Source organism: Aedes aegypti, chromosome 3 (assembly GCF_002204515.2).
Source record: "Aedes aegypti strain LVP_AGWG chromosome 3, AaegL5.0 Primary Assembly, whole genome shotgun sequence".
Taxonomy (NCBI): domain Eukaryota; kingdom Metazoa; phylum Arthropoda; class Insecta; order Diptera; family Culicidae; genus Aedes; species Aedes aegypti.
This window is the reverse complement of record NC_035109.1, coordinates 293482094-293503484: the sequence shown is the minus strand read 5'-3', so window position 1 is coordinate 293503484 and position 21391 is coordinate 293482094. Positions and strand designations below refer to the sequence as shown.

General features: G+C 36.1%; 1 protein-coding gene and 1 long non-coding RNA gene across 3 annotated transcripts in view; one reads left to right on the top strand and one right to left on the bottom strand.

The window, feature by feature from the left end:
• Positions 1-1043: 1043 nt before the first annotated feature.
• On the bottom strand, positions 1044-3190 carry LOC110678769. Of its 2 annotated transcripts, none has more exons than XR_002501925.1 (5): positions 3121-3190; positions 2291-2994; positions 1596-1692; positions 1470-1534; positions 1044-1409 (listed from the first exon to the last, which is right to left on the bottom strand). It is a non-coding gene; the product is annotated as an uncharacterized LOC110678769 (long non-coding RNA). The 2 variants fall into 2 exon arrangements; XR_002501924.1 differs by having other exon boundaries at positions 3064-3137.
• Positions 3191-3394: 204 nt separating this feature from the next.
• The window catches only part of LOC5577412 (protein stum), a 218157-nt gene continuing 200160 nt past the window's right edge, over positions 3395-21391 (top strand). Inside the window, exon 1 of the mRNA XM_021852101.1 lies at positions 3395-3481. The gene's annotated coding sequence lies outside the window, so the exon portion shown is untranslated. The remainder of the gene's footprint in view (positions 3482-21391) is intronic.

Here is a 21391-nt window from a genome sequence, read left to right as displayed (position 1 = left end):
ATTTTTTTCTTATAGTCAAAACGGTTCACTACAACTTCTTCATAGAACATTTTTCTCTATAATCAACAGTTTCGGAGTTAGAATTTTTCAAATAAGTTGCATGCAAAAATTTATAGGCCATTTTCAAAAGTTACACTTGAGTCAAAATAATCAGATTTTCTATGGAACACACTTATTCTACCATATCAAAAACATGTGCAAAATTTAATCCAATTCGAAGATGGTCGAGTTCTGTGATTGACCGATTTTACATGGAATTCGTCTTTAGTCTATCGATACTTTTTCTTTGGACTCGAAACAACTGCAAGATTTGAAGAACCTTGGAATGTTAGACAAAATTCCTAACATCTAAGCTATTTCTGAGCTGATAAAGGCAGTCCGTACCTCATTATTTCCTGATAGTCATTCAATTGTTAAACATGTAGAAAAGCAAACAAATAGCCCGTAATTTTAGAAGTTGGTTGCAAGAACTTAAGAATTTCAACGTTGTCATCAATAATTCAGTACTTGCGGGTCACTTGACTGACATAACTATCCAAAACTTGTTCACGGGCCGCACAAAATGCTCTCGAGGGCCGCATGCGGTCCGCGGGCCGCAGTTGGTGACCACTGTTTTATACAAACATTTTGAGACCTCCATTTATAATGATTGGAAATAGTCTTGGCGTGTCGTAACTGGTAATCCCGCATAATCATGAACCGTATATCTACTGTTTCACGAACTATCCATTACAACGTAAAACAATATCGCGATAATTCCTAATAACATCAAAAATAACAATAATCCAACCCTACCATGAACGGTTTTGCCTGTTTGGGAAATTGTAATCAGGAAAATAACAGTATGGGGAATAGGCGGTTAAGTTATGTAACCATTCAAAAACGTCGATTTTTTCAAACAAAATTTGTCGTTTACAGTTTGCCAAATGACGGATATATTGTCCATTTTTTCGTGCAATCCACCTTTTCGCAAACAGTTATAAAATAGTACAACTATAAAATAAAAATGAAAAGAAATAACGTATACGTAATTGTTTATTTATGGTAAGTTACGGTAGTTTAACAATATTCTATACTGTACTGATACGTTTATACATTAAGATAAAGAAAATTCGAATTTGGTGATAAATGTTTTTTTTATTACATTATTTCTCACTGTAAATATTTGAAACAAATTGTTTTATTATTTTTTAATTTGTAAATGAAATATAATCGAACTATGCCTGCAATAAAATATCAGGAATTATTCAAATTAAAAGTTAATAACGAGAATCACAGCTTTTTTGTCCAAAATACGTTGCTCGTAGTTTCCGCTTCCATAGGACGAATTTAAGAAGGGTTGGCATCTTCCTAGGCTGGTGGTGCTTGCTAGCAACTTCCGAGTCGAAATTGGTCCGGTTCTCGAGAAACTGCATTGTAACAGAAACGTATTAAAACTTGAGTTGACAAATATTTCTTTTAATTTTTACCTGAGAGCAGTGGGACGATGATTTGACGACGCTACTATCCTTTTCCGGCCTTTGATTTGATTGAGCTGCAATTGACGAAAATGTTCGGTATTTTGTTTTACCTATGACCCACGGTTAAGTACTTACGTTTCGTATATCCGTCAAACAGCGCGGCATTGGAAGTAGGCAGCGATACCGCTTGGCAAGTCCTCTGGAACGTGGAAACCGAACAAACTCGCGGAACCTAGAAGAGTTCAATTTGTTTTAATATTTTCGTCTTTCTTTGGCGGTTGCAAAATCTGTGCAGGAAAATGCACGCTTAAAAAACATCAACTCAGCGTTTGTATATCCTTCATACTTAGATCAAAATAAATTATTACTTTTCTATTTTTTTAAATTTTGTCTATAAATCAAATACAGTTTGAGTTTGTTTGAGTAATATGTTACAACAATTTTGTAAAAAACATGTGCTTATTTTTTCAATAAAAATATTAACATTTATTTTTGTTAGCATACAGCTACTAATAATTTTTCAAGCGTGCATAATGAAAATTACTCACAAATACCAAAGCAGGCAACTGTTTGCCAAACTGTTGGAAATAAGTTATATATAGTAAATGCAGTAAAACCATTCGACAAAAGGGAATAAAACATTTCAACAATATCGAAAGAAATTTCGTTCCAATATAGTTGAACAACATCAGCACACTAAGTTATATTTTTACTGTTTGGTATGCATTACTTAACCAACATTTTATAGTTATTCACTTTGTGCTTCATATTGTTCAACACAATGGCAACTGTTTGTGAAACATTTACCTTATCAGTTATAAGATACTTACTGTTCGGAATGTGTGGCAAATTGTATTTTTCTATGCGGGATGTGTTTTCTCAAATCGTTGCCCCGATTTTACATTGTAGATTGTTGGCACAACAGAATTCGAAAGATTTTCCTCTGTGTGATAATTCAGAAACGATTCAGAATTGACTGGCTACAGTCTCTGGTTAATTTAGCAGGCTTTATCCAATCGAGAATAGCGCAAACCGTGTACTGAATCTGTTATTCAGCCGAGAAATTAAATTTAGCCGGTTTTGGACTCCATTTTTCCCATTGTGCATTGGACGGGCAAGACTTGAAGAATCCGATTCGCGTGTTACACACACCCTTGGTAGTGGACGTCTCGGTCGGTCCAGTCTTCTTCGCTTCCCTTGTGCGATGTACTTCGCCCAAAGAAGGCCCATCTGTGTAAGTGTGTGTGTGTATGTGTGCTCCCCCCATGGGGAGGTTTCCTTTTGGGGTTCACGATGACGCCACGCTTTTCTCTTTGGGAGGTACCCGCGACTAAGAAAATCGTTACAATCGTCGATTAGTACTTGTTTTGAACTCGGACCGCGAGGATTATTCGCCTTGGAAGACTCGGAGTAGAGTAGCAGGACCGCGTTTGCGTTGTTGTTGTTGAAGTGTGGTTTAGGGGATTGGAACAATATTTGCTGGGTTTTTCCCAGTGGGTCCTCCGAGGTGAATTCTTACTGCCGGGACATTGTTCTGAAAATTAAAATTGACACATAGTGCCGCGTTGGGAAAAGTGACGGAACGGCCTAGGATTGAGCTCACCGATTGAGGCACAGTCAATCAACTCGCCTTCGGGACCGGAAGTCAGCTGAAACTTACATAATTGAATAAGTGCTGGAGCTGCCACTACTGTTGATACAGGGTTCATAACTTTGTGGATATTGAAAAGGTGGTCCAGTGAAATGCACTTTTGGCATGCAGACGGGAGGCGTCAACGCTGATATGTGCATTCCCATAGAAGAAAACGGCATGCCTTTACCGTACATCATAAATCTTACCATTGACAGTGCGCAGTGAGTTTCTGCCGGTGTGGAATCCAGGTGTCGTCGGGGGAAGAAAGTGCAAAGTGTGGCAGGCGAAGTTTGATAAACTGCAAATGGGCCTGCAATCAATATAAGATGTGTGCGGATCGCGTGGGCACTTTAATTAGCCTAATGGATTGATTTGGCGAAGCAATCAAGTGAGTGATGCCGTGAGTTGTGAGTCGTTTTGTGGCAATTTCTGAGAAAACTTGGTGCTCCGTTATTAAGGAGGATCAGCCACCTGAAGGAATAGAAAGGAACGGCGTGAGGAAGCATCTATTGCATGTAAAGTATTTTACTATCTCTGAAGTAAGTTGTGTTCTGAACAGTTTGGGCATCGGGGGCCGGGTCAGATATCATGGAGGAGGTTTTTAAATACAAAATTCAACGCGTTTTGCCATATCACCAAATAGCGTATTGAACAGCCCTTCTCCAGAATCGTACAGACCCACCCCAGAATTTAGGATTATAATAAATATAAAAATAAAAAACAACAATCAATTTACATGTCCCATAAAATTGAGTAAGGACTCTCCAAACAATCGCGAATCGCGCGACAACCTAAAGATTAACCGTTCGGCATTTTTCCAAGGAAACTTGTTCAGAAATCCTAAGAAATTCCAAGTTTTAATGATTAATTCGAACATATTTGTAGCAACTATTTGATATTACTTGAAGAGTTTCAATATTATCAAATTCCTCTAGAAATTTTGAAGAGTGGCTATCAGAACTTTTGCTATAAATCTGTTGGAAATTAGTCAAATAATATTGTAAGGTTTGTTTATACTTACAACGTGGATAAAAAGTCCTTCTGGAGGAATTCCTTCTATGTCTACTTTTTATCCACAAACTGATTCCGAAATATGATCCCGAATTCAACCTAAAAAAATGCTGAACCTTTCTGTCCGGTGGATTCTTGTATTTTCTGGCTGAAATTTAGTATTTTTGGCCGAACTAAATTTAAGCTGATTTTACATACAAAGATTTCGACCGTGATAATTATATTTTGAATTTGTTTATCGGCATATCGGTCTATTTTGCTCGAAGTAAGAGGGAGCATGGAGAAGAAAGCAATGAATACTAGATGGATAGGTATCGTAAGGGAACGGCGAGTGTAGTATGTTATGTTATAAATATGTATGTAATAATTAGATACTAAGCTACCCCAATCATAGTAGTCCATGACTTAGGATACTCTCTGACATTTGACTGACTAGACATCATTCCCGAATAAACTCTGAAACTGATAAGAAGTCGTTTTACTACAAATATCAGAAGTGGGATATCAAAATGTTCCTGCCATTTGAGATCGGACGATGAAGCACCAGAGAATCTCGGAAGTGGTCTTCCTTCTCAAGATGCCATCAATAAACCCGATATGATGAATGCAGGACCAAGTAATTCGAATATGAGAAGAGAACGTACGATTGTCGATGGAGCTGGAGATGGTCAAGTCACTGGTCAAAACTGTGATACTGAAACTGGATTGGATCAAGCTAAAAATCGTGTCGTCAAATTAGATGAACTTTCTGCTTTCTTGCCGTTCTTTTCGGGATCACCAAACGAAGATGCAAATTTTTTCATCAGTACTGTAGAACAGACAATAAAAACATTCAACGTGGAAGAAGAAGTTATGAAGTTAATGGTTTTCAAGCACCTGCAGAACAACGCAAAGGTTTGGCTGTCGTCTCAGTCAGATATTTTCACGAAGAGTTACTCAGAAGTTCTCAATCTTATTCAAGCCACCTTCACTGTAACAATAAGTTCATTTGAAATACGAAGAAAACTAGAATTACGGAAGTGGAGAACGGAGGAGACATTCCTGGAATATTTTATTGAAAAAAGAAATCTTGCCATGCCGTTGAAAATGGATGAAGTTGAGCTCGTTAAATACGTGATTGAAGGGATTCCTGATCGTCACTTGAAGAATCAAGCCAAAATGAGTGGATTTACTTCAATTTCAAGTTTACTCAAAGCCTTTCAAACGATTCGCCTGCCCAATAACATGTTTTCAACTGCTCCTGTTTGCTTCAATTGCCATTTACCTGGACATTTAGCTGCGAAATGTATGAGACCGAGAAACCACCATAGTAGAGCAACGTATAGTGGAGCTGCATCCAAATGGAGTTCTGATGATAGACGAAAGCCTGGATATGACAGACCGTCCCGGATTGCAGTTGTTCAAAATCAAGACATTGTAAACAAGACAGACGACTTAGAGCACGACGGATTGGTAGATATTACGTTGACTGATTTTGATATTGATTTAAAAGCATTGTTTGATACAGGAAGTCCAGTTTGTTTAATACGTCTTGGTTTAGCGAAATGTAGAAAAATGTATTCTTATATTAGTAGAAAAAAAATTAAGGGTATTGAAGGAACTGGACTTAAGATTGTGGGTAGATTGGTTACTAATATAAAAATTCAAAATTTGTTTTTCAGAATTAATTTTTTGGTTGTTCCTGATTCGGCAATACATCCATATGACGTAATAATTGGAAGAGACGTTATTCTTGATCCCAGAGTGAAAACAATTATCGAAAAGAGTTAAATTCGCGTATTCAAAAAATAAATTAAAAACAACACAAATGAAGCTGAATTGGAGGTAAAAGATATAGATTTAATTTGCAATTTGAAGACTGATGAGTATGTGGGTGATATAAGTGATGATCATTTGTCAACATTGAATCATATCTTAAAAATATATTACTTTAACTTTCAACGACCTATTTGTCCTGAAGTGGATTACGAAATGAAAATAGTACTGAAATCTGCTACACCATTTCATTTTAAGCCGAGAAGATTTTCCTAAAATGATAAAATTAAAGTAAATAAGAAAATTGAAGAGCTACTCAAATTGGGATTCATCAAAGAAAGTGATTCTCCATTTGCTAGTCCCATTGTTGTTATTCCTAAGAAAGACGATGACATACGATTGTGTGTTGATTATAGAAAATTAAATAAGGATACATACCGTGATAATTATCCCTTGCCGTTGATAGAAGACATTTTCGACAAATTAAAAAGTAAATCAGTTTACACAATTTTGGATCTTAAATCGGGTTTTCATCAAATCAAAATTGCTTCTGAATGTACCAAATACACCTCTTTTGTTACTCCGAATGGACAGTATGAATATTTAAGAGTTCCTTTTGGCTTGTGTAATGCACCCACTGTATTTCAAAGATTTATTAATAATATTTTGAAACCACTTATTGATGAAGGAAAAATAGTTGTCTATATTGATGACATTTTGATTGCTTCTGAAACAATAGAAGAGTACTTTGAAACTTTAAGGATGGTTCTAGAAATTTTGAGTAGGAATTTACTTGAACTTAATCTTGATAAATGTAAGTTTTGTTTTAATGAAATCGATTATTTAGGCTACACTATAGATAAATGGGGAAGGAAACCAAGTAAATCTCACATTGAGTCTATCTCCAATTTTCCATTACCAAAAACTGCGAAAGATGTTCAGAGATTCTCAGGATTAACTAGTTATTTTAGGAAAAAAGATGCAGAATTTGTTTTTAATGAAAAAGAGTTCCAAGCTTTTGAAATGTTAAGAGATAAATTACAATCATCGCCAGTTTTATCTATTTACGATTCAAAAGCGGAAACGGAAACTACATTGTGATGCAAGCTCGCATGGTTTTGGTGCGATTTTACTTCAAAAACAAAATAACGGAAATTATCACCCTGTAAGCTTCTTTAGTAAAAAAAACTGATGAATATGAAAGAAAGCTACATAGCTTCGAATTAGAAACACTTGCTGTAGTTCATGCTTTTAAACGATTTCATGTTTATTTGTCTGGAATCAAATTCAAAATTTTCACTGATTGTAATGCTTTAGCTCAAACTTTGGCTAAAAAAGAAATTAATCCTAAAATAAGTCGATGGGCATTGTTCTTAGAAAATTATAATTACAGTTTAGAGTATAGAGATGGAATGAAAATGCAACATGTTGATGCTTTAAGTAGATTACCAATAGATACGGTTGAGAAGAAATCAGAAAAATTGAAATTAGATTGCTGTCCAGAGCAGAATATATGCATTTTGAATACTGAGGACATTGAAAGAAATGTTATACTAGCACAGGAACAAGATGATAAGATTAGAAATATTAAAATTCACTTAGAATCTAATACTTTTCCAAACTTTGAAATGAAAAATGGAATATTATTTAGGAAAGACAATCATAGACTTCTATTAGTTGTACCCAAAACAATGATTGATAGTATTATACGAATTTGTCATGATAAGTTAGGGCACATTGGTATAGAAAAAACAGTGATAGAAATCAAAAAATTTTATTGGTTTTCAAGTATGAGAAAAATTGTGAAAAAGTATATAAATAATTGTTTAAGTTGTATATTTTATAGTCCATCAGATACGAAGAAAGAAGAATTTCTTAAAAATATTGATAAAGGTCAGGTTCCATTTCAGCTAAGAAAAATCCAAAAGGTCCAAAAATTTTAAATACATTCTTGTAGTTGTAGATGCATTAACAAAATTTGTTAAATTTTATCCTACTAAAACGACAAACTCTAGAGAAGTCATTGATAATTTACAATTATATATCAGCCATTCTAGCAGACCATTAAGAATTGTTTCACCTTGTAGTTGTTTCACCTCTACATGTTTCAAAAACTTCTGTAGGGATCGTTGTATTGAGCATATTAAAACAGCAGCATATACTCCTGAAGCAAACGGCCAAGCTGAACGAATTAATAGAACACTTACTCCTATGTTAGCCAAATTAATTGATGATACAAATGTTAAATGGGATATTTTACTTCCAAACTTAGAATACGTTTATAATAATACATTTAATAGAGCTATCAAAAACTTTCCAAGTATTTTATTATTTGGTACACATCAGAACAATATAAACAATGAAAGCAATAATATAGAATCTTTAGTAAAAAACAATCAACTTCTATCACAAAATCAAAATCTATTGGAAGTTTGAACTAAAGAAAGCGGAAAGCTGTTTGTAATTACAAAGAAGGTGATTTTATTGTTATAAAAACTAATGTTGATAATGAATTATCTAAAAAAATTAGAGGTTCATATATAATAAAGAAAACATTGCCAAATGATCGGTACTTTATCACAGACATAGAGGGTTTTCAAGTTTCAAATTTACCATTTAGCTCAGTTTGTTCACCGAATAATATGCGAATGTGGTTATCAGATTCCAATTTAATTTCAAATTATGACGTCGATGGGGACATTGACGAATCAGGATGACCGAATGTAGTATGTTATGTTATAAATATGTATGTAATAATTAGATACTAAGCTACCCCAATCATAGTAGTCTATGACTTAGGATACTCTCTGACATTTGACTGACTAGACATCATTCCCGAATAAACTCTGAAACTGATAAGAAGTCGTTTTACTACAGCGAGAGAAATTGGATTAGATGTTGAAGAGGGCATACCATATGAAACAGTATTACTTGAAACGTCCTTCCTTGTGGCTAACGTCCCCTATGGGAACGGCTTGGTGTGTTTTGAGAATGACACTACCAAGACAGCTTGTCTTATTTATTCAAGAAATCTGATATAAATTGCATATGAATATCGATATGGAGTGATTTGTGGGATTTGTAAAAAAAAAATCTTAAAAATTAATAAGGTATTTCTAGAGTAGTTCTTCTTCCAAAAATGGAGAGTAGACAGATGTTTATACGTTATTCATGTTGAAAATTTTCTTTTAAAAATCTCTAGAAGAAACACTAGTATTGTTTAAAAAAATCAATGAAATATACTTGTACGAATTACTGGTGAATTTTGCGGAAGAATCTAAGGACGACAACCTAAGTGAAACAGTAATATAATTCTTTCAAGAAATCCTTGAACAAATTGCTCGAATGTTTTCGAGTATTTTTGTCGAGAAGCTTTTGAAAAAATAAAAACAATTGAACTATTTTTACTTTACATATATGTTGGATTATATTTTTGTGATTTGTTTGTGATATGGTGAAAGCAATATATGTTGTTGTTGTTGTTGTTTGAGAGGGACTTTAACTCAAAAGTCATGAAAGCAATATAAGGAAACACTTATTGTGTGAAAACAATGCAGAGGACATTTTCCCTATTGAGTCATGAAAATTTCTTGGAAAATTAGGAAGAATCATTAGACGTAACACCTGGAAGAATAGTTGGCTAATTTCCGAAAGGTTTTTCTGAAAGATTCGTTGAAGGAATCTAAAACAAAATTTTAGTAAGAACCTCAGAGGCAAAGATGAGAAAACTTTTGGTGAACTCTTTGAAGAATTTGTTAAAAGAATTCTTGCGTGGTGATTCTGATGACGATTTTGATAAGATGCCTGAAATTTATTGTACTATTTCTAGGAGAAATCCTTAGTATTTCCAGAAAATCCTAAACAAATTATTAGTCATCAACTGGATTGTATTTTAAATTAATAATTGAATTTATATGTAATAAGTATATAGAGGAGGACCTTCCTGGAGTAATGTTCAAAGAATTTCTGAAAAGTTCACTGGCGGAATGACATTACTTCCAGAAACAATGATAATAATATAATAATTTTCTTAGACAAAATATTTAACAAATCTGAATAGAAATTTCCATCTTTTTCTATCGTTCTCTGTAAAACATTGTTGAATGGACTAGAAATAATTGAATTCATGGGAAATATTATCCACAATGAAACAATTTTACACAAACAACAAGAAAATCTAAAGTTTTCCAGGAATCGGGCACCATAGCTTATCCCAGAGCAGACCCACGTTCACGAAACCATCACCAATCGATTCCTGAGAAAATTTCCTTTCGAACAAGCTATAAAACTTATTTTTTATCTTTCTATTGTGTGTTATCCATTTTTTTTCCACGTTTGGGTTCGGATTTCCCCAATGTGCATCTGTAAGAATTACGACAAATCTCTGAATAAAAAAGCAGAGTTTTTGCGGAATCAGCAATGTCTATAAAAACCAAGACTCATCAATGGCGTTTCCACTGTGAATCGGCCACTTACGTGACCTGGCTGCTTGGGCACGTCAGGAGTTGATCATCACATGGCATCGCTCTTTCGCCTTTGGCGACTTTAAATAGATACCGATCTGGTTTTTTTCGTTGCTGGTCTTTTTCGTGCGGAGATTGCAAAATGCTTAATCCTGCCTAGATTGGGTAGTGGCTACGGTTAGGTTAGTTCAGATCAATCTTCAGCATAAAAGAACAGCAACAATAAATCTTTGCAGACTCCTGCTAAATGGTGCAGCCCAAGTGGCGCTAGTTCACGATCCCTACTTTCGTAGAGGAAACTTCTATCTAGGTAACCTTGTGGCCCCAGTTTTTGCTACTTTCAGCAAACTTGAAATGGCAAACTTGGGCTCCATGCCCCGCGCATCCTTGCTCGTTAATAAAGCAATCGTTGCTACACTCATTTCTGAGTTAACTACCAGAGATGTATGTGCTGACACAATCGATGTTTCTGTTGGTGACCTCAACAGGAAATATGTCTAGAGTAAAGTGGGGCATAAGTTCGAGTGGGGTAAGAGTTTCTTTTTAAGATTTCTAGCTCAATTCAAAACAAATCTTATAAATTTCATGGTGGTTTGAATGCTATTCGAGTAAGAGACTTTCACTCCAAATATCATACAAATCGATTGAGATTTGGAAAAGTTATGGCTATTTGTTGTTTTTCGACGTGAATATTGTAATTTTTGGTCAAACTTTCATTGCATGGAACCAATTGAAGATAAAATCTTTTTCAATATTTTATGTAAGGGCGTTTCTAGGCCTATTATAAGGTTGCTTTGAGGTGTATTAGTTTTTGCATAAATGCTTGAAATCAATTTTTGGCCCATAGTGGGGCAAAAGTTCGAATCAGCGGGGCAAAAGTTCGACCCATGTATAAAATCACGGAAAAATTTGCAAATTGCATAAAATCCACATATTATCTTCAAATTTAGTTAAATTTGTCTGATCGTGTGAAAATTGTCACCAAAATTTACATTTCCACTTTGTTTTGCGAAAAACTTCTAATTTTGAGTATATTACAATTAACTCGGTTTTGGGAAATTTTTTGATGAAAATTTAGTGTGTATTTTTCATTAAACTTAAGTTTACAGCTGGTGTAAGGCATGCCTGTCATAAAAGGATCGATATTTTGTGTTTTAGCCAGCGAACTTTTGCCCCACACTAGATTCGAACTCTTGCCCCACCGGTGGGGCAAAAGTTCGAATAAGACAATCAATTTTGAAACTGTTATAACTAAAAATGAGTAAATATTTTGACACAAGTTTGTTCAGCAAAATTATAGCCAATATGTTGAAGGTTCACTGTATGGTATTTGTTTTGTTTTAACTGCTATTGTTTTCCTGGAAACTTAGATTATACCACTAAGGTCGAACTTTTGCCCCACCTTACTCTATTGTTCGGTATATTTACCACATGATGAACCATCCCCAACGGATGACTTCAAACGAGTTGTCGTACACTGCGTAACAAAAGGCCTTCCGCTGATTGTGGGCAGTGATGCCAATGCTCATCACATCATCTGGGGCAGCTCAGATATCAATTTGAGAGGCTCCAGTCTGATGGAATACTTAAGTAGTACAGACCTTGGATTACTTAACATAGGCAATCACCCAACCTTCATGGTTTCTAATGGAGAAGAAGTGTTAGACATAACGCTCTGCTCGAATAGAATCAGTCACGAGTTGACGAATTGGCATGTATCAGATAAGGGATCATTATCTGATCATCGCTACATCTTCTTTGAACATTCAAATGTAACTGCGCAGACTTTGCGTTTTAGGAATCCCCGCTCAACAAACTGGGAACTCTATATTGAATTGGTTGCGACCAAATTTCATGGATATTCTCCGTCCATTGAAAATCCAAGTGATGCCGGATACTACAACATCCTACATTATGGAAGCTTTTGGAGTAGCATGTCCTCTGCGGTCTGTGAAGACTACAAGAGAGACCCCATGGTGGAATTCCGATCTGACTAGACTCAGGAAACAATGTAGACAGACGCCGTTCAGCTAGATCAGAGTTGTTCATGTCGGCTCGCAAGGCTTACAAGAAGGCTCTTCGTTCTGCTGAACAATCCGGCTGGAAAAAGCTTTGTACAAATGTTTCCAGTTTGAGTGAAGTCAGTCAGCTGAACAAAATCTTTGCAAAATCTAATGATTTCCAAGTGAACGAAATTCGCTTACCTAATGGTGACTTTACTTCTTCCGATGAAGAAGTTTTAGAATGTTTATTCAATACACACTTCCCCGGATGTGTGGACTTAGCATCTACGGATGAACCAAATGTCTTTTCATGTAGTTACGAGTCTCTGGCCTCGGCTCGCAGTATCGTAACTACTGAATCGATTCAATGGGCACTTAATAGTTTTGCTCCTTTCAAATCTCCAGGAGCGGATGGGATTTATCCTGTTCTGCTCCAAAAGGGATTTGAGTTTATCAAACATGTTTTGAAAAAGCTACTTGTAAGCAGTTTTGCTACCGGGTACATTCCCAGATCCTGGCGTGATATTACTGTAAAGTTTATCCCGAAAGGAGAACGTGCGTCGTTTGAAGGAGCGAAGATTTTTAGACCAATCAGTCTGACCTTTTTTCTTCTGAAATGTCCGAAACGCATTATCGATCATCACATCCATGATGTTTATTTGGCAAACATGCCTCTTCATGTGAATCAACATGCTTACCAATCTGGAAAGTCCACTGTGACTCTTTTACACAAAATTGTATACGATATCGAGAAAGAATTCGCTCAGAAGCAATCCTGCTTGGGTGTTTTCTTGGATATTGAGAGTGCCTTTGATTACGTGTCTTTCGATGCCACATTGGAAGCTGCACGAAACCATGGGCTACCTACAATGATTACCAATTGGATTCAACAAATGCTCAAAAACCGACATCTCTTCTCGCCATTGCGTCAAGCAGCGATTCGAAAATTTAGTGTTTGCGGATGCCCCCAAGAAGGAGTCTTGTCACCACTTTTGTGGAATTTCGTAGCAGATACGCTATTGAGGCAACTCAATAATTGCGTTTTCCCAACTTTTGGATTTGCCGACGACTATCAAGCTCTGATAGTTGGTATGTGCATAAGCACCCTATTCGATCTGATGCAAAGTGCTCTTCAGGTAGTCGAGAGTTGGTGTCGCCAATATGGCCTTTCGGTTAACCCGAATAAAACATTGTTCGAAACCGCGATGGAATTCGACCTTTACGTCTTTTTGGCACTGAGATTAATGTGACTGATCAAGTAAAGTATGTCGGAGTCATTCTAGATTCCAAACTTTTATGAACAGCTCACATTGATTTCAGAGTCAAAAAAGCTTGTATGGCCTTCGGTCAATGCCGCACGCTATGTCTGAACCAGACGATTATAAAAATCGAATGTACATCGGATTTTTTCTCGCTAGAGTTTAGTATTTGGGTTATATTTTCATATTCGGAAAGTTTTAAAATATTCCATCGGTGAAATTTTGATTTTTTCCACTTTTTAGCCATTTTTCATACAAAATCCCATGAAAATAACGTTTTCGACGCATTTCAGCCCATACAAAATGTATGAAAAAAATTTCACCGATGGAATATTTTAAAACCTTCCGATTATGAAAATATAGACCAAATACTGATCTCTAGCGAGAAAAAATCCGATGTACATTCGATTTTTATAATCGTCTGGTTCAGACATAGCGTGTGCCGGCGAACCTTTGGTAAAACTTGGGGCCTCAAACCCAAATATATCAAATGGATTTACACAACAGTTGTATGACCAATTTTGGTATATGGATGTCTTGTGTGGTGGCAAAAGGGTGAAGTGAGAACAATCCAATCAAAATTGGGCCATCTCCAAAGGATGTGCTTGATGGCGATATCTGGTGCGTTCTCTACAACTCCCACAGCAGCGCTTGAGGCCATTTTCGACGTTGCGCCACTACACATATATCTTAAACAAGAAGCACTTTCTTGCTCTTACCGTTTATGGGTACTAGATCTACTAGAGAAAAATTAAGTGAATCGTAGATCTACACACACTTCGTTGTTTCCACTTTTGGTGAATTGGGATAAAATTGTCCTTGCTTCAAGTGATCTCACAATTACTTGTCACTTTCCTTACAGGACATTTACCACACAATTCCCTTCACGGGAAGAGTGGACGTCTGGCTATTTGGAAAGAAGTATATCAAACATTATAGTGTTACACTGATGGCTCCCTTCTTGAAGGTAGAGCTGGTGCAGGAGTATATTCTCGTGAGCTAAGGCTGAATCAGTTTTACCCACTTGGTAGAAACTGCACTGTATTTCAGGCGGAAATATTTGCTCTTATGTGTGGAGTGCAATCAGCACTTCAACAGCGCGTAATGGGTAAAGGCATATACTTCTGTTCAGATAGTCAGGTTGCTATAAAAGCTCTCGCTTCGGCCAACTCAAGGTCGAAGCTTGTTATCGCATGTCGAGCTCAAATTGAGGAACTGAATTCAGTCAACTCTGTAAACTTTGTATGGGTACCTGGCCATTCTTCCATCGCTGGAAATGAATTGGCTGATGAGCTAGCTCGCGATGGAGCATCTCATGACTTCATTGGCCCTGAGCCGGCTATTCCAATTTCGAAGTGCTGGGTGAAGCTTCAGATAAACTCTTGGGTGGCAACTCAGCACAAGCAATATTGGAATAGTTTGAAGTCATGTCGTCAAACAAAATTGTACATTACTGAGCCATCGCCGAGGGTCCTCCTCCTTTCTGGTGTTTACGTCCCCACTGGGACAGAGCCTGCTTCTCAGCTTAGTGTTCTTCTGAGCACTTCCACAGTTATTAACTGAGAGCTTACTATGCCGATGACCATTTTTGCATGTGTATATCGTGTGGCAGGTACGAAGATACTCTATGCCCTGGGAAGTCGAGAAAATTTTCAACCCGAAAAGATCCTCGACCGGTGGGATTCGAACCCACGACCCTCAGCTTGGTCATGCTGAATAGCTGCGCGTTTACCGCTACGGCTATCTGGGTCCCACTAAAGCCGCCGAGGGTGGCGAAATATTTAACCAATCTGTCAAAGCAGAATTGCAGTCTCTTGGTCAGAGCGTTGATAGGCCACTGCCGACTCAACTATCACATGGCAAATGTTCAGCATGTGTGATAGTTTATGGAACTTCGTATCACCTGATATGTAACTGTCCAGTTTTTTCGCAAATGCGATTCCAATTACTTGGTAATCACTTATTAAGTGAAACTGAATTCAGAAGCCTGAATCTTCAGAACATTCTGGTATTCTTAACCCGCTGTGGTAATGAGCTATAGGCTCTCTTTACGTTTTGCAGTGCTCTTTTAAGGGCGCTGTTCGAACCCATTGGATTGTGGTATGGAGCTACATGCTCTCATTTCGCTTATGCGATCTTCCCTCTTCAAGGGACCCCACTCCTATTCCCTCCCATCTTTCCCTCCCCTTTCCTCTCCCATCGGGTAGATGATGAAATTGGCTTAGATATGGCGATGGCACAAATCTCCCAACTGGTGGGGAACGTGCCTTTGGAGCCGGCCTTCTGATACGTGACGTGGGCTTGGCTAACGGCGTCTTCCTTCTTTGTCGGAATCGACGGACCACGGACGAGACCGTATTGGCCACGCCGAGAAGGGTCCTCTTTTACTTTTAGGGCTCAACGGCCCGAGGATCTCCCATACGGTCGGTAAGAATGAGACCTGAGAGTAGTCTTTTGCGGTTAGGCGTATATCGGATACCCGATCTAGGCCGAATCGTGTGTACAGTAGGGCGGTTCAAAATTTAAAAATGTTTGAAAATTCAATCTCCCATATGCTCCTTACCATCCTTACTATAACAATAGAGTTCTGTGAAATTTTCAGCTTTCTAGGTGGTGATTTAATGGTGGCCCAAAGACAATGTAGGTTTATATGGAAATTACTATGGAGAAATTTTGAGATATGTTCCAAACACGCTAATAGGGGTACCGGGGGCAGTATAGACACCCCCTGTATCTTTGCATAGGCGAATACTTTTACACTTTCAATGCAAACAATATTTCAGTTGCCTATCGGAAGAGTAAACTATCCACTAAAATTTCAGAAAAAATGTTCAAAACATTGATTTTAAATCGAAAAATTGAGCATGATTTTATTTGGTTCGAAAATTATAACATTCACACCTCACTTAATAAGGTTTCAGAAGCAAATGACTGCAAGTTGACCGATAATGCAGCTCTTGATTGAATCTTCAATTATTTATGCTATATTCAAAAATGTATTAGATTTTTTTCTGGTACTTTAAGACATTGAAAAACTTATATGGAAATTTCTTATACTGTTGGGGCAATACGGACACCGGGTGGCAAAGTAGAGCTGGCACTTCAAAGAGGAAGAAATATATCTTCAAACACAAAATTATCCAAAAATGTTTAGCAATCAATGCAATAATTATGAAGTGGAACCACAAATCGGTTTTTTTTTCTTTTTTTTTTAATTTCTTTATTAGTATTATTTCAAACATTACATTCATTATTTCTTATATCTAGGTGTTCTGTGTTATTAGACAACACTATCATCTTAATTTGGTAAAACAAATCTAAGATTTTATTAACATTTTATTATCCACAAATCGGTTGAAAATCGTCAATTCTTGATTAAAACTAACCTGGAGGCAATATTGAAAGCATCTCTACGAAAAATGTCGTAAATTGATTTTAATCATATTTTCAGTGGCACAGTGACCTTTCACTATGGTTTCCTGAATATGTACTTCATTTTCCGAGGTTTTGAGAACGATCGCAGGACAATTTTCCTATAAACATTGAGGTGTCCATACTGCCCAATGAGGGTGTCCACTTTGCCTCGCTAGCTTGATGGCGACTACCAAATATAAGCTTTTTTTAAACCTTTTTTTGAAAACAAAATATTTTTTTCCTGATTATGTAACCATGTTTAAAAATTCTCAAGAACTTTAAAAAGTAGACTGCACATAAAAAACAGTATAATATTCATGTTTTTACAGTCAAAATAGGCAAATTCCTCAGGGTGTCCATACTGCCCCGTGTCCCCCTACTGTAATGTAAGTACAGGTCGGACTCGATTATCCGGAGTATCGATTGTTTTTTCATTCCGGATAATCGAATCCTCCGAATAATCGAATCACTAAGAAAAAATTGAAATCTTCGATAAAAGAACTTAAATATTATCTTTTTGTAGTTGTTTTATTTATATGATGCGGTGGCGTAGCCAGAAATTATTTCTGGAACAGTAGGGGTCTTTACGAAAAAAAAAAAAATTGCCATCATACACAAAAAACCACTTTTTCAAACTTAAATACGTTCAAAACTGCAAAACCATTTATATTGTATATTTCAATGCTAAATCATTTCTGATTTATGCATAAAAATTGAAAAACAAGAACATCGAAAAACAAATTCCGGATAATCGAGTCTAAAATTCCGGATAATCGAATCCCGGATAATCGAGTTCCCGGATAATCGAGTCTCCGGATAATCGAGTCCGTTCTGTACAAACTTATTAGTAAAAACTCATTTTTCAAACCATAATAAAGCAATTTGCTAAAGAGAGAAATTCAATCCGACGGATAGCAGAAGAGATATTCATGAGTTTGTTTGCTATTGTTTAACTTAAAATGGGATTATAGCCCTGCAAACATGTACAAAAATCCCTAACAAAATTAGCTCAAAAGGGGTTTGTTTCTTCAGCAACATCCTTCATTAAGATTTGAAGAATGAATTTTCAATATGGGTTGATAAGTTTCTTCTTACATTACACTACTAGCATGTTTAAAACATTTCTCAAATTTTCTCCATAGTAATTTCCATATAAACCTACATGGTCTTTGGGCCACCTTCAAATCACCACCTAGAAAGTTGAAAATTTCACAGAGCACTATTTTTATGGTAAGGATGGTAAAGAGCATATGGGAGATTGGATTTTCAAACATTTTTGAAATTTGAATCGCCCTAGTGTACAGTGAGGATGGCGTATTAATCGCTCAGTACCTAAAGACACTAACAAAAGGTCCTGCTGAAGGCATACAGGAATTAGGACACTGGTATTATCGTAGCCGATTGCTTTTCAAAGTACATCGTTAAAAGGTTTACTAACTTTATTTTACAATTGAATTCAATCACTCTACTATCAAAATTCAAGATTTTTTGCTCCGCCATCCGAAGGCACTGTACCGGAAACATTCTCGAAATACTTAACAGAAACATCTAGTTATTATTGCAAAGAAATAAGTCACATTTCTATGATGATCCTAAGCGCCATCTACGCTTTTACTAAGTACGACATTTTTTACGGAAACAGTTAATTAATTTCGGCCAGTATCGGATAAAATTACTCCACTGTGGAGCAGAATGTTGAATGTATTAAACAAAAAACTTTTTTTTTCCAAAACCTAAAAGCAACATTACCGATTTTGTCAATGAAAATAAAAAATGCTTTTTGCGTAACGTAACACCATTTGACGAATTCCATGCCAAATGGGTCAGTCGCAGAACTCGACCATCTTCGATTTGCAGCAAATTTTGCACATGTTTTTGGTATGGCACAATAAGTGTTTTCCATAGAAAAATCGATCATTTTGGCTCGAGAATAACTTTTGAATATGGCCTATAAATTTTAGCATGCAACTTATTTGAAAAATTCTAACTTCGAAACTGGTGATTTTAGAGAAAAATGTTCTATGAAGAAAGTGTACACTGAGGCAAAAATACTTAGGTTTTCCATAAATCAAGACTTATGAACCAGCCAAATTATGGTTTCATTGCACGCTTAAACATTTCTAAAATGGGATCATAAGTTTCATAAGTGAGAGCTTTGAATTCTTTAACAACAATTACTTGAAATAATTATCATAGCAATCGCTAGAAGAACTACTCCGCTTTCGATGTTGGCTACAAGTTAATCGGAAACAGATCACATGTTATCAAAACATGTCAATTTTTGTGCACGCCAGAAATAAAAGGCGAACAAAATTATCGATTGATAAAACGATTTGAGTAAATACCATTGCGTTTATTACCGAATTTCATTGATTGACTCATGAAATTCATTACTGAAATTCTTGTAAAATTCATAAGTAAAACTTACAAATTTCAACAATAATCGTTGTGGCGCCAAATCATAATTATTCCTTAAGAAATTATAAAGTTTTTTTGCCTCAGTGTACAAGAAAAAATACACACTGAAAAAATCTTTTATTTTATTTCTTTTTTCCATGAAAAAATCAAAAATAAAACTTAAATTTTAAATTACACAAAAAGTCTATTTTAATATTTTTTCAATTTTCGTCAAAGATTCTTGATGGGAACAGTTTGGGACAAAGTTTCATAATGGAGAAATTTTTAATAAAAAAGTTTTTCTAAGAACAACTTTTGGTCGATTTTCAAAATTTTGTGTTTTGCGAAAATAAATACGTTCTGATGATACAATAAGAATATTGAAATGATTCTAATTCAAAATGATTTAATGAATAATTTCTCTAGAAGAATTTCTCTAGAATGTCACAACATCAAGTACATTTAATAAGCGAAATATAATACCTGTTTAATCACATAGTCACAAGGCATATTTCCGAGAACTGGCCTCATTTGATGGTGTCGCGTTACGCTGGTATAGTAATATTGCTTAGGTTAAGTCTAGGAAACCTCCTGACCATTTAGCAACACAACACTTCTTTTTTGCTCAAACATAAATATTTTTATTGCCGGACTTGTTTCAAAATAATATTTTTCCTAATTGAAAATACAATGTATAATGGCGATTATACTACCAGCGTGCCACCCGAGCTTTTTGTTGATCTACAAAATATGCATTGGTTTACTTAATTCGAGTTAAGTAGTAGAAATAAATTTATAAAATAGTCGCAAAATTATGTAGAATTTGTTCAGAACCACCTAACAAAATTTTAATCTTGTCATTCCCTTGCGACACGTATCCACCTATTCATTTCTATCATTTGCAAAAAACTTCTAAAGACTCTCTTTACCTTTGAATCGCATGACCGATATAGCCATCACAAAATAGTGTTTAGAATATATACAATTTAGCTTCAAAATGAATAAAAATAAGTCATTAAATGACTCCTACAGTTTCTGAGTGTACGGACTAAAGAAGGTTGAGGGGGGCAGCATCCGCCATTGATTTTTTAACCTTCGAAAGCAGTTTTTGATCGTTCAAAATCAAGAAAATGTACATAAAAATGTGTTCACTGTATGGTATACCTCAGCTGAAACCAGGGAGTGAAATTATCGATCACGGCGATAATCATAAGCCTATCGCTCAAGCCGTTTTTCCGGCGAAAAACGTGCGATAATATCCTACCCGTTCAGTACTGCGAGAGTGTGCTCTCACGAGATCTGCAGTAGAGATGGTCGGGTCTCGGGTTTTCTAACCCGAAACCCGACCTGAACCCGAAACCCGACCTGAACCCGAACCCGATGGGTTCGGGTCGGGTTCGGGTTTGAAAATTTGAAATTTTCCGGGTTCGGGTTCGGGTCGGGTTTGAAGGCTACAAAATTATCGGGTACGGGTCGGGTTCGGGCTTACAAAAAGTCGGGTTTGAGTCGGGTTTAAGTCGGGTTTGGTGAGAATTGTGAACAGAGTAACAACCTAAAAGCTTCCCTCTGCATCAGAAACGATGAATTCTCGATTACTTCTTCAAATCGACGTAAGTAACTTTTATACGGTTTTGAGAAAATTAATTAGGAAAAATCACAATCTATCTTCTAAAACTGTTTTAAAATGAATCACCTTTTTAACATTTTTTTGTCGTGTACTTCGCTCAAATTTTGCATACACTCAGCTCACGTTCAAAAACTAGGTAGTTTCTATTATTTCCCACAAAAATAATTATAAGAAAATGATAAGCCGTTTTATTCAGTTACTTTCGACGTTTTTCTACCAGTGTAAAATCGGCTCAAGTACTGTTTTGTTTTGATTCGTGGTTAAGTCACCTTGTCTCTCCATACAGCGGGGCGGCGAAAGTAGTGGTTAGGTTGCAAAAGTTGAAAATCTTACTTTCGTCGTTTTGTAAATCCGGAAATTAAACGTTCT